The sequence below is a fragment of the Canis lupus genome, chromosome Y (assembly GCF_048164855.1).
Source record: "Canis lupus baileyi chromosome Y, mCanLup2.hap1, whole genome shotgun sequence".
Taxonomy (NCBI): domain Eukaryota; kingdom Metazoa; phylum Chordata; class Mammalia; order Carnivora; family Canidae; genus Canis; species Canis lupus.
Genome location: NC_132877.1, coordinates 4908223 through 4923169, shown reverse-complemented (window position 1 = coordinate 4923169; position 14947 = coordinate 4908223). Strand labels below are relative to the sequence as shown.

General features: G+C 40.5%; 1 long non-coding RNA gene across 13 annotated transcripts in view; it reads right to left on the bottom strand.

The window, feature by feature from the left end:
- LOC140629081 (uncharacterized) overlaps nt 1–14947 on the bottom strand; it is a 528858-nt gene that overhangs the window by 499560 nt on the left and 14351 nt on the right. For 12 of the 13 annotated variants that reach the window (XR_012026945.1, XR_012026948.1, XR_012026953.1 and 9 more), the window contains one exon: nt 11840–11910. This is a non-coding gene — a long non-coding RNA (uncharacterized lncRNA). Of the gene's footprint in view, nt 1–11839; nt 11911–14505; nt 14643–14947 lie in introns of all 13 variants that reach the window. The other variant, XR_012026947.1, reaches the window with a different exon arrangement.

Here is a 14947-nt window from a genome sequence, read left to right as displayed (position 1 = left end):
TTTTTTAAAGAACCATATAACTGCCCATGAAACTCTACCAACGCACATCTAAAGAAAACTACCAGCTCTCTTATTATAGTTTGGATGAAAGTCACTAACTCATTTACACAATTATTGCAAACTTATAATAATGGGAAGTTTTTTTTTTTAAATAAGTAATTCAACTTTTTTTTTAAAGATTTTATTTATTTATTCATGAGAAACACAGAGAGAGAAGCAGAGACACAGGCACAGGGAGAAGCAGGCTCCCCACAGGGATCCCGGTGTGGGACTCAATCCCAGGACCCCAGGATCATGACCTGGGCCAAAGGTAGGTGCTCAACCACTGAGCCACCCAGGAGTCCCATAATTCAACTCTTGAAATAAAATTTATTGATATTGATGTGTGTGCTTATTGTTCAAGAAAGAAAAATCACTTCTTTTCCATCAAAAGGTAGCTCAAGGCTGAATAAGTAGTCAAGTCTTTGAAGTCAGTCTGTAGTTGGAAGGACCTTTCAGTAGCATTTCCTGGCAGGGATGCTAGGAATGCATTGCATGGTACTAGGATACAAAAAGGAACAGGGTAAAAGTCTAAAATCTGTATGTAAATAAACAGAGAAATACATAAATATGTTTCTGCAAATAAACAGTGATGAACCAATGGACTGAGGTTGTAACAGAGGATCAAGAAGGCAAGAAGGAGTGGCACCTGGGTGGCTCAGTGGTTGAGCATCTTCTGCCTTTGGCTCAGGTCGTGATCCCTGAGTCCCAGGATCAAGTCTCACATTGGGCTCCCTTTAGGGAGCTCCCTTTAGGGAGCTCTGTCTATGTCTCTGCTTGTCTCTCGGTGTCTCTCATGAATAAAGAAATAAAATCTAAAATAAAAAAAAAAGAAGGCAAGAACAAATGGCACCTGCTGCCTCAATGTGTAGAGCAAGCAACTTCTGATCTCAGGGTCATGTGTTCAAGCCCCATACTAGGCATAGAGTCTACTTTAAAAAAAGAAAAAAAAAAAAAGAGAGAGAGAAAAGAGAGCATCATTTCTGCCTTAACAAGAAAGGGCACAACTGGAGATGCCAACCCAAAGAAACAGAGACTTCAATAGGTCCAAAGCACTAGTCTGGAGACTCCAGACAAACAAGACAAAGGAGCAAGGAGGACATGCTCAGTGAAGGGGCAGCTTGTGCAAAAGCAGAGAAGCACAAGAAAACATGTGATTCTTGAAAAGTGAGAATATAAGTTGATTGGCACTTGGCACATGGGAGGCTGCCAGGTGGAAAAAGATGATAATGGAGAGTCTAAGAAAGAAGCTCTTTTTTCTTTTTTTAAAGATTTTTCTTTTATTTATTTATTCATGATAGAGAGAGAGAGAGAGAGGCAGAGACACAGGCAGAGGGAGAAGCAGGCTCCATGCACCGGGAGCCCGACGTGGGATTCGATCCCGGGACTCCAGGATCGCGCCCTGGGCCAAAGGCAGGTGCTAAACCACTGAGCCACCCAGGGATCCCCAAGAAGCTCTTTTTATAAGTGCCCACCAATAGCGGCCCTTTTATTATTATTACCATTATTATTATTACTACTATCTTTTAAATATTTTTACTTAATTAAACAAATTTTTTTAAAGATTTATTTATTTATGATAGACAGAGAGAGAGAGAGAGAGAAGCAGAGACACAGGCGGAGGGAGAAGCAGGCTCCATGCTGGGAGCCCAATGCGGGACTCGATCCCGGGACTCCAGGATCACGCCCTGGGCCAAAGACAGGTGCCAAACTGCCGAGCCACCCAGGGATCCCCAAAAAGTTTTAAATGTATTTTTACTTTTTCATTTGAAGATCAATGGTCAATATTTATTTTTTTAAAGTTTTATTTATTTAAAAAATCTCTACACCCCATGTGGGGCTCAAACTCACAACCCTGTGATCAAGAGTAGCATACTCTTTCGACTAAGTCAGCTAGTTGCCCCAAGTTAGTATTTCTTTTTTTTTTTTAATATTTTATTTATTTATTCATGAAAGACACACAGAGAGAGGCAGAGACACAGGCAGAGGGAGAAGCAGGCTCCCTGGAGGGAGCCTGACACAGACTCAATCCCGGGACCCGAGGATCACACCCTGAGCCAAAGGCAGATGCTCAACCACTGAGTCACCCAGGCGTCCCCCCAGGTCAGCATTTAAAGAGAAAGAGCAACATAGGACACATCACCATCACCAATAAAGACTGCATCAAGAGGAGAATGACATGTTTCTGATCTCAAGGTTCTTCCGTGTGTGTGTGTGTGTGTGTGTGTGTGTGTGTGTATACATAGTATATATACACAACATCATAAAAATAGCACACGTATATATGTATATATAACATGATAGCTATATAAGGAGACCAAACACCTGGCAGTGAAATCATTCCACAGAGTATACACCCCTCAAGCAACATACCCCAGGGAAGTACAAGGCAAAGATGAGCACCAAAGTAGACACTGATGGAAAAGTGGGCCACACACAGAATCTGATGGATGTCAAGGGTTTCTAGACAAAGAAAATCAGCTGAGCAAAAGCTCTGAGGACAAACTGCCCCACAAGAAGCCCACAACCTACACCAGAAGTAACGAGATAATTTTGAGAGTGGAGAAAATGCAGTAGAGAGATGTTCTTAGATGCTATGACCTTGCGACAGTAAGAATTAAAGTCAACAGGGGTGGGGAGCAAAAAACATTCAGGAAATGTGAACTGGAATAATCTGAGCACATTATTTATCACATCATGATCAAGGCCTTAGCATTGCAGATCTTGGAGATACAAAGAGACCTGTATGCCAAGAAACTTGACCTGTGTTTAAGGCACTCATAGTACAACAAAAACCACTGATCTTTTTACAGTTTCATAGTTTTGCCTTTCCCAGAATGTCATAGAGTTGGAATCATGAACTCTGAAGCTTTTTCAGGTCAACTTTTTGCACTTAGTAATACGTACTGCAGGTTCCCACCATGTTTTCCCATGGCCTGATAGCTCCTTTTTGATGCTGAGTAATACTCCATTGCCTGAATGGGCTACAGTCTATTTCTCCATTCATCTACTGAAAGACACCTTGGTTGCTTTCAAGTTTTGGCAATTACGAACAAAAGTGCCATACAGGGTTGTGTGCAGGTTTCTGTGTACACATAAGTTTTCAGCTCCTCTGGGTAAATACTAAGGAGCACAATTGCTAGATCATATGGCTAGACTATGTTTAGTTCTGTAAGAAATCATCAAACTGTCTTCCAAAGTAGCCACTTTGCACCATCTTGCATTCCCACCAGCAATGAACGAGGCAGTTCTTCTCGCTCCACCTCCTCCCCAGCATTTGGTGTTGTCAATGTTTTGGATTTCACCATCTCTAACAGTTGTGTGGTGGTATCTCATGACTGTTTTAACTTGCATAGGATGTGGAACATCCTTTCATATGCTTGTTTGCCATCTGTACTCTACCAGTTTTAACTGATGGAGATTCTTTGCAGTGTCACGTGAATACCTGGGCAGATACGAAAGATAAGCAGCTGTGTTTCCAGTCACAAAACTCTGTTCTCCCTACAACTTTGAGTTGAATGGGCTTTAAGCACAGGTAGATGTTCTGCCAGAGAAAGGTATCAATAAAGTCAGATACCACCTCAGAGGAGATGCCCCCACGTGCACGGAGTGTGGGAAGCACCGTGATTTGAAGAGGCTAAGATATGCTATTCTCTGGAAGGTCTGGACAAGGACCAAGCCAACAGCCCTAGTAAGTCACCAAATACTACCACAAATGTTATTAAGCTCTCTCTGAAATCTTGACCTTAGCAGAGCATACAGGTCTATGAAATCCAAAAGAATATTCATGATCACTGTGAAAAATCTAGGAGGAAGAAACCACATCTCTACTAGAATCTTATCAAAAGGCTGGAGAAACCAGTCCTCAGGTCTTCCTTCACTGTAGACTCCCTAGTGAGTCATTTTAGAAAGTGATTCCATAAGTCCTCCGCTGCAGGAAGGTACACACACTATTAACATCACTAGAGCAGCTGCCTCAAAATTAATTTAGTACACTGATTTCCGCATCACTTTGAAATGCAGAATTGGTCATGTCATGGCTGTCGTACTACATTTTATTGGAAAAAAAGTTTTACTCCTGGGAAGTGAAATTCAATCACTGTGTACAAACTAAAATGTGACTTTTTCAAAATTGTTTGAAATGTCTCAGAAATGTTTCTTTGGGGGTGCCTGGGGTGGCTCAGTCAGTTGGGTTCTTGATTTTGGCTTGTGTCACGATCTCTAGGTCATGGTGGGATTAAGCCCCATGTCTGGGTCTGCATTCAGCACAGTCTCTGCAGGAGATTCTTTTTCTCTCTCTCTGTCCCTCCCCACCCCTGTTCACGCACATGCACTGTCTCTCTCTTTCTTGCTTAAAAAAAAAGAAAAAAGAAAGATGTTTGCAAAAGGAGGACTGGACAATGGCAGAGCCACCTACTTCTAAAATACATCATTTTTATAAATTAAATACTATGACATATAGAAATAGTGGAGCAAACGATATTCAGATGAAAGCCAGAAGGACAGTCACCATTATTCTAGTCATATGAAAGAGTTAACTGCCATTGGTAAATTGTGAAGTGGATTATCTGCAAGAAGGATGTGTGGGTGGCTCAGCGGTTAACCATCTGCCTTTGGCTCAGGGCGTGATCCTGGAGTCCTGGGATCAAGTCCCACATCGGGCTCCCTGCATAGAGCCTGCTATTCCCTCTGCCTATGACTCTGCCTCTCTTTCTCTCTCTCTGTCTCTCATGAATAAATAAATAAAATCTTAAGGAAAAAAGTATCTGCAAGATTTTCTTTTAAGGGGATAGTGGAGAGTAGCAGGTATCAACTCCTTGTCTTTAAGTTGAAAGGCAAAGACAAGATCTTGGAAGAAACGCTAGGTGGCTCAGTCAACTGTGCTAATATTAGGAAAACTTTTCTCTAAAATCTGGTTCCTTGGGGCACCCTGGTGCCTCGGTTGGTGAAGTGTCTGCCCAGGTCATGATCCTGGCCCAGGTCATGATCCTGGGGTCCTGGGATATGGCCCCCTACTCAGCGGGGACCCTGCTTATCCTTCTGCTACTCCCCCTGCTTGTGTTCTCTCACTCTCTTTGTCAAATAAATACAATCTTTAAAAAATTTTTTAAAAATAAAATCTGGGGGATCCCTGGGTGGCTCAGTGGTTTGGCACCTGCCTTTGGCCCAGGGCGCGATCCTGGAGTCCAGGGATTGGGTCCCATGTCAGGCTCTCTGCATGGAGCCTGCTTCTCCCTCTGCCTGTGTCTCTGCCTCTCTCTCTGTCTCTCATGAATAAATAAATAAAATCTTAAAAAAATAAAATAAAAAATAAAATCTTGTTTCTGGACAGCAGCACAGTTTCCAATCCACATTAGTTACAAACATGGATGATGGCCTGGGAATCAGAGACATTGGCATATATGGGGCTCCCAGGACTATGAGGTCGTTGGGTGCTTCTTGGGTGACATGCCAGTTTGAGATCCAAAAGGAAGAGTTTCATTCATCTTGTAAACAGGTAAAAACACAGAGTAAAATAACTCAGTGATGTATAGATGATACCAAGATTAAAGGGATCGATCTATCCTTAGAGAAACATCCCCAAAGTGGTCTGTAAACATTACTGATTGTAAAGGGTAGAAGCTGGCAAGATTATAAAACTTCTCCAGTCCCACAGCAACTGCATAACTTTATCAGAGTGCGCATTATGCCAATAGAGAGATGACATTGCTTGTGATTAGTAAGCAACACTGGTGTCTGGAGGCCATCTGGCGCTTTATGGATAGGCACAACTGAACTAAGCCAGGTGGTTTATACTCCTTTGAACACAGAGGGAAATCAGTGACTGCTTGGTACGACACAAAGCATCTTCCTGCTCAGAAGGCCAACTCCATCTATCACTTCTCTTTTTCTTTACCACGGAGGCCATCCAATGGCTCACAAATGGATACCTCCATATAAGTAAAACACGTTGAAAGTCTAACGGGTTCTGGAAGGTGCAGAGTTCTTATACTCTGGTGTTGACAACTGAACTGTCTCTTTGGAAAGGACTGTCACAGTCGAGACATTCTAAGCAGGTGACAGCAGCATTGGCAATTCACGTCATTGTGTATGTATGCTGTCATTTTCATCCAGATAACAAGTCAGAATTCTCTAGGACTACTTAAACCCTTTGCAATAGGCCATCCTTGGTTGATCTTGTAATCACATTATTCCAGAAAGTGTATTTGTAAAGCTTTGGTTATTTCCACATTGAAAGAGATTCCCCACTGATCAGATTAAGTTAGAATGAACTCTGATGAGCACAACTGTTTCAGCATCCAAGGTAGGGTCACTGAAACATATCGATCAATTTAAGCAAAATCAGATTTTGATATGGTCTCTCTAACTCCCTCATTCTCTCAAGTACCTACAGTAAGCAGTTGATTCTCTCCGAATCCTGAATGAGCCTAAGTGCTTTGTTCATAGGAAATAAATGTATGTTTTCCAAGATGTTTCATTGTATATTTTTATGTCAGCCTAAACATCACAGTTCCCTGACAATGTGTTCTCTCCAAGAACACAATTCTTGATTGGATACTCAAGCTCCTCTTCATTTTGTGGTATGTTATTAATTGACTCAAGGATTTTGTATATCTGTTATGGGCTAATTTCTTTGCTAAGTGCTGGGAATGCAAAGTAGGACATGGTTTCTGTTCTAGACTACAGAAAGACTTGCAAAACAATAATTATAGTATTCTGTGCCATGGATGCTAATAAAGGAAATGTGAAGTGAGAACACAGAGGAGGGACTCCCAGCATGTCTTGGAAGAACCAGAAAGACACTGAGATTAAATGTCTCTTTTAATTGTCCCCTTTCCTCAGAAAATGTCTGGGGAAATGTGTTGACCTTTCTTTCTTAAATTAGGTAATTTTAAGACTGAAATCTTGCCATTTGCAACAACATGAATGAAGGTAGAGAGTATGATGCTAAGCAAAATACGTCAGTCAGAAAGACAAACACCATATGATTTCACTTTTATGTGGAATTTAAGAAACCATGAACATAGAGGGGGAAAAAGAGGCACACTAAGGAACAGACTCTTAACTATAGAGAACGCAACGATGGCCACTAGAGGGGATGGGGGGGATGAGTGAAATAGGTGATGCAGATGAAGAGTACACTTATCATGATGAGCACTGAGTAACATAGAGAACTGTTGAATCACTCTATAAGATACCTGAAGTAATATTACACTATTTAAAAAAATTAAAACAAACTCTGAGTTTTATCTATGACCATACACCAACAACAATGTGAACATTCCAAACTTCTATGAGGTACTGCACTAAGATCTTCAAGGTATCGTACGATCCATGAATTTCACGAGGATAAAGTCAATAATGCTGAGTGATATGAACTTCTACCATCCTTGGTTTCACTCTGATGGACTTCAATTGAAACACGTTATTTTCCTGGATCCGCACTTCTGATTGAGTCATCCTGGAAAAATATGCCCAATGATGAGACAATATTCTTACTAACACCATAACAAAATGCCCACTTGCATGGATTTGTATGTATACTGAATATAGACTTCTTGTGTATCCTTTAAAAGCCAGACTACTGGCTAAATAGTATCCTACCTTTACTGGGGCATGTACATTCTAAGTAATATTGACCTTAAGGCCAAAATCAAGTCTAATGTTGTCTGAGAAAGTTTCAGCTAAGAAGACTGCATCACTGCTTGTCACAGAAACGACAGTTCAGATCTCTTGGTCAGAGTCAAATTTTCTTTTGTTTTGAGGTTTCATAAATATTGTCACTAGGCACGTCATATCTAGCAGGGCCACGTGTGATATTCGGAAAACTAATACTGAGACAACTGATAAAACTGTTGATTTGTTTTCTCAATTCAATTTTCCAAATAAGAAAGGACAGTATTCACAAGAAGGTGCTTTCAGAAATTATAAATGATGATCAACTGTTTTCTACATAAATGAATCCAGTGGGTTGGGAGACCTCAGTAGTGCAAAAGTTTGTTGGCTTACGTGGAAAGAGGGCCTATTTCTATTTTAATGACTTATTTTATTATAGAAAAATTAAGAAATGATGATCAACTGTTTTCTACATAAATGAATCCAGTGGGTTGGGAGACCTCAGTAGTGCAAAAGTTTGTTGGCTTACATGGAAAGAGGGCCTATTTCTATTTTAATGACTTATTTTATTATAGAAAAATTAAGAAATGCTCTCCACTTAACAATCTAAAGAAACATCCTGCTTACTCATAAGATGTTCAACATGACTCTAAAGCAATCCCATATTCAATTCCTTTTAGAAGGAAAATAGCCTCCCAAAGCCTCAGTTCCTCATCAGTAGGGGACTATATAATTTACATACTCTGCATAATTTACATACTAGTTGTTTATCCCTACAACTAGAGTGAAAGGGGTGGGCTAACCAGATGGGGCAGTGGACAAGGCGTGTCAACCAGGGTATCCTTCGTAAACATATGGTTACCCCACACATCAAAAGGAAGCTTGTTGGTTCGATCCAGCCACATTTGCCCAAAGGCTACATGGTAGCATCACCTTGGAGAACACACATACACACACTTACAACATATACAAATACAGATGCACACATGTGTACATGTATATACTTAAATGCCTAAGCCCTTCACTAGACCAATTAAATCTGATTTCTGAAAGTGTACTGAATCTTGGGCAACAATCATTTTTAAAAGCTCCCCCCCCCAAAAAAATTAAAATAATAAAAAATAAAAGCTCCCCCATGGGGCATGCCTGAGGGGCTCAGTTGGTGAAGCATCTGCCTTTAGCTCAGGTCATGATCCCAGGGTCCTGGAATTGAACCCCATGTGGGGCTCTCTACTCCACAGGTTGTCTGCTTGTCCCTCTCCCTCTGCTGTTCCCCCTTTGCCTGTGCTCTCTAGCTCTCTTTCTCTGTCAAATAAATAAATAAAATCTTAAAAAAAAAAAAAAAACCTCCCCCAAATGATACAAATATGCAGCAGCATTGAGAACCTGTGAACTGGATGATCTCCAGCTCTTAAAGTCTGGGATCAGAACTCTGGAGAGCAAATTTACAGCACTTGTTGTTATCAAAGTTTTATAAGAACATGCTACTCTCATTTCTAGAACACAAAATGTTTAATAGCAGTAAGATAATAACCAACATTTACTGACAAAGGATTTACAGTTAACAAAACACTTTCTCAACAACATTTTTTTCTCTCATATTAACCCCACAAGAACGTCAGATTGGTTATTATTACAGACTTTCTGTGGGTGGGGAAATTCAGACATAAAAGATCAGATACGGGGATGCTTGGGTGGCTCAGAGGTTGAGCATCTACCTTTGACTCAGGGCATGATCCCAGGATCCTGGGATTGAGTCCCGCATTGGGCTCTCTGAGTGGAGCCTGCTTCTCCCTCTGCCTATGTCTCTGCCTCTCTCTCTCTCTCTCTCTCATGAACAAATAAATAAATCTTAAAAAAAAAAAAAAAAAGATCAGATATGTAGTGACAAGTTATATCACACAACAAGCCTGTGGAATAATCAATCCCAGGTCTTGATTCTAAGGGCAGAAGATGGGAGTCAGTATGAGGGATTCCTATTCCATAGGTCTGAATTCTACTTCTATCATTTGCTAGCTTGATGAGTTGGGACAAGTTATTTAACTCCTCTGTATGTTATCTCTGAAATTAGAATCCTACTGATCTGTTCTTTGAAGTATTGCTATAAGTACTGCATGATATTTTACACAGCAGGCCTCAGCCTTGTGACCAATAAATTGACGTTATTAGTAGAGCTACTCTCTTTCTTCTCCTCCTCTCACTCCCTCCCCTCCTTTTACTACTATAATTACTACTACCACTAGAACTAATAATAATAATCCCTGCTATACGCAGAGTAAACGGCCCTTCAAATAAGCAAGCTTAATTACAATCTTTACCCTCTTCCCACATACTCTGCCAAAACACCAAAATGAAACATCTTCAAAGAAGACAGTCTAGGAAATCAGACACACCCCAGAAGCATACCAATATTGAACTTGGGTCATCTTTGTCAGACACAGCAAACAACCCAGACCGCTGTCAGGCACTAAGCTGGGTTTAGAAACCTCAGTGACCAGCAGCCTTGAAGACATGTTGCTCCAATCTGCCTTCCAGATAGAACTCAGAGACCTACTGCAAGGAGGGAACAGGGCTGGCCATATCCAAACACAGCACCTCCAGACTTGCTGCTGTGTGGAAAGTGAGGCCTCACTCTTCTTGAGGAAGCTGCCAGCCAAGGGTAGAGGACGGTCATTGGTAGGAGGGTATGGCCATCACTGCCCAGGAGCTGCCACTCTACAGGCAAGCTTCCCATCAGCCTGTCCTTTCTTGTGTGGCTCTTGCCACTCAATCCTTCCCTAATTTCCCCATCCTTTCACACGTATCCAATGACACTGTAGTCAGACAACTTCCCAGTAAAAAATAAGAGCCCAAAACACCCACATACATTCCAAACAACCGTGTCAAGGCTGGTGGGGTTGTGCCCTACAAGACTGAGAAACAACAGTGTGGAAGATAAATTCTGACAATTGTTTTGTTCCAAAATTCTATTCTTTTATGATTTTCTAAGAGTTTATTATTTGGAAAGTTCTATGAAGTTATGAAATACACTTGACTTGTCTATCTGAGTGCCTACAACATGAAGCTGAAGGGGGGAAAAAGTGATTATGGATCATGTTCTAGTCATGTCATCTTTGTTTTGCAAATTAAATTTGTTACACCACATTAGCTCAAAGATATGAACATTTTAATAATTCCAGATCCATAAATTGCAAGAAAAATGAATTAGATTTTAAAATGTATTCAGTTCCATGGCACTGGGTTCCTTGAGGATATATTTTTCATCTAAGACAGAAAAGGTATTCTAAATGACTGCATTTCCATTTTCTCCACTTAATTTCATGCTCATTTTTGTAATTCATGTGTTTCAACATATTTAAGACATTGAAAATAAAACCTTCATGACAGATGGTAAAGTATTAGTTTGATCTAGTAATCTAAATGTTTTTAATATTATCATGGTTAAGAATAATAACAATAGAATAGTTGCTACAAGACAGTATTCTCTGCTCTTTGTAGATATTAACTTGCTTGGCTTCAGAAACATTTAAAATATTTTTTAAACTTTATTTATTTGAGCAATCTCTGCACCCAACACGGATGGGGCTCAAACTCACAACCCCACCATCAAGGCTTGCATACTCTATGAACTGAGTCACCCATACACCCCCAGAAACACTTAAAATTTTTAGTATAATCACTGTCTTGTATATGTTAACAACCATTTCACAGACTATCTGATCTGGTAGGTTAAATATTTTTAACGTTACTATTTTGTGGTTTAGGATAATGATAATACAATACCTACACAGCTCTTTGAACAAAGAGTATTCTATGCTCCTTACACATATGAACTCATTTAGCCTCATACACATTCTATAATTTGCGTGTAATCATCATCTCTAATCCGTAGATTAGGAATCGAGGAACATAGAGGTCAAGTAACCTTTCCAAGGTCACACAGTTTTAAGTGGTAGAGCCTGGATTTGAACCAGGCAGTCTGCATGAACCAGAAAAATCAAACACTGACTTATTTTAAGCCATGTCAATTAAACTTCTAGTCTGTGTGTGTGTATAGGTAAATGTATCAACGCAGATGCAAACTGAATAATATTAAATCGAGTGAATTTGTCTTAAACAAATGTATCCATTTTAAATCTAAATTTAAAATCCAAACACATATGGTCCTTGTCAAAGTACTCACCCCGAGTATCTGACGCATGTTCAGTGTGCCTTGGCAGTGTGGACTCTCTTATTCAGATTACAGAGGCACCCCTGGAATTGAGATAACAAATTAGCAAGCTATCCAAGGAAACTCGTCCCCGCACTCAGACCTATCTGGGGTTAGACCTGAACAAGGATTTTTCATGTGCAACAATCATTTTGTCAGACCTTTTGCAGTCAATTATCAGTAAGCATTCGTGGAGTACCTACTGCATGCCATTCCCTCTGCTAAATCCTGGGGTGTTTAAAAGGTCACTACCAATCCACTGATGTAGCAGGATTTCTTGGCCTTCACCATAGGTTTGACTATGAAACATTCCAATTAATGCTCTTTCTTTTTTTATATATATCAATCATATATTTTTATGAAAAATGTGTTTTCTCAAGAAGTGCAATGAGAAGTGTGACATTTTACAAAAATCTTTAATGTCTGGGGTAACAGAAGACAAGTAGATTTCACGTTTGCTTCTTCATTTAATCTCTTGTGACACTGCTTTCTTTGTCAATACCCCACTCACACCCTGGGATTCCACTGGCCATATTCAGTGTAGAAGTCACGTTGCTTTTATGTGCAACTTGACTCCAGGGACTGGGTAGGAGCCTGGAATCTCCCTATGCCACCTTCCATTCAAAGTGTGAGCTCTTGTATCACAATGGCTGGGTGTCATCTCTCTCTTTCATTAGACTGTGGTCTACCTATCTCACTCATCCACAGGGACTATAAAAATGCGAACATATACAGCACTCAATCAATACTGCTGAATAAATATAGTCACAAAAATAAAGTCCTCGATTATGGAGACGATTCATAACCTCTAAGGCAACCATGTTGACCAAAACACTTCTTTGAAAATATAAGCTCTAGGGCAGCCCCGGCGGCACAGCGGTTTAGCGCCGCCTGCAGTCCAGAGTGTGATCCTGGAGACCCTGGATCGAGTCCCACATCAGGTTCTGTATGATGTCTGCTTCTCCCTCTGCCTGTCTCTGCCTCTCTCTCTCTGTCTCTATGAATAAATAAATAAAAATCTTAAAAAAAAAAAAAGCTCTAATAGATGTGTTTTAAAAAACCTACTATGTTAACATTATAGACATTTTTGTCTTCATGTATTTAAATTTCTAGCACTTGAGGCCCATGGTGTGAAAGAATTTAGAAATTCATTAAGACCTAAGTTCAAACAGCTTGGTTATTAAACTTGGTGAGGAGATGTCATTTAGGTGGTAAACAAGCCTCATAGTTAATTAAACATCAATACTGAACATAATCTTTGCTCTGTTCTCCTTCACACGTGGGCAACATTGAGTGCTAAAATGGTATTCACCAGAGATGCTGGGAGGGGGGGCTCAGTTTTGGCTCAGGTCATGAAACAGAGCTTCCACATTCAGTTCCACATTCAGTGGAGTCTGCTTGAAATTCTTTCTCTTTCCTTTCCCCCCTCCTTCTGCTCCTCCCCCAACTCAGAGTTGCATGCACTCTCCCTCTCAAGTAAATAAATAAAATCTAAATAAATAAAATGATATACACCAGTCTGAGTTATGGACAACATGTCTAGAAGCCACATATGCAAAAAAGAGTCTTATGTATATTTACTAGTAGTAGCTCATTCACCATAAAATTAATGATTGTCAGTTATTTGGTTATCTCACATTCATGGCCTTTTATATAATTTTTTTATATAATGTTTTATATTAAAATTTGAGATATATATCTTCAGAAAGTAAATTACATACATTTACCTACATGGGTGTGTGATACATACATCACACATATTAATTTTCTAAGCATAGTCAATATTTTCTCAAAATCTGTATTTGTATTCTCTAAATTTTCTATAATGAGTATGTGCTTCCTTGAAAACAAGAATATTTTACTTATTTTTTAAAAGATATTTATTTATTTATTTGAGAAAGAGAGAGAGCGTGAGCACAAGCAGGGGAAGGGGCAGAGAGAGGGAGAGGGAGAAGCAGACTGCCTGCTGAGCTGGGATCCAGACGTGAGGCTCCTCACTGACCGTGGAGCCCAGTGAAGGTCTCAGTCCCAGGACCCTGAAATCTCAACCTGAGCCGAAATTAAGAGTCAGATGCTTAACCAACTGAGCCACCCAGGTACCCATCTTATGCTTATTTTTTATTATTTTTATTTTTTTATGCTTATTTTTTAAATTAAACTTTCTTCACTAAAAAAAAGGGGGGGTGCAGGGGGCAGCCCGGGTGGCTCAGCAGTTTATTTTATTGTTTTTTTAAATATTTTATTTATTTTTTGGCACAGAGAGAGGGGCAGAGACACAGACAGAGGGAGAAGCAGGCTCTATGCAGGGAGCCCGACGTGGGACTCGATCCTGGGTCTCCAGGATCACACCCCAGGCTGCAGGTGGCGCCAAACTGCTGCGCCACCAGGGCTGCCCTAGCTCAGCAGTTTAGCGCCGCCTTCAGCCCAGGGCCTGATCCTGGAGACCCCGGGGTCAAGTCCCATGTCAGGCTCCCTGCATGGAGCCTGCTTCTCCCTCTGCCTCTCTCTCTGTGTCTCTCATGAATAATTAAAAAAAAAAAAAAGTAAATACATAAACTGGATGTAATAAATAAATGGCTAGCTGGCACCTCAGTGAACACTTTAAATAACAATAAACATTAAAAACAGTGTAAGGGCACCTGAGTGGCTCAGTCATTAAGCATCTGCCTTCAGCTCAGGTGATGATCTCAGGGTCCTGGGAGTTCCACGCTGGGCTCCTTGCTTCTCCTTCTTCCTTTGCCCCTCCCCTCATTCATGTGCACTCTCACTTTGCCCTCTAAAAAATAAATAAAACAGTCTAAACAGGTAACTCTCTAACCATCTGACTTTTATTCAGGACAGAATCTAGTTCATCTACATCTGAAACCAGTAAATCCTCTGCAGAGTACAGGTGAGGAAAGCAGGAGAAATGAGGACAAAAAGAACCACCATGAATCTAACTTATCTGTTTTCCAGCATTTATGTATTTAATCTTATATCGAGATTTCAGGAACACCTGGATGGCTCAGTGGTTGAGCATCTGCCTTGGCCTCAGGGTGTGATCCCGGGGTCTGGGGATCGAGTCCCATATTGGGCTCCCTG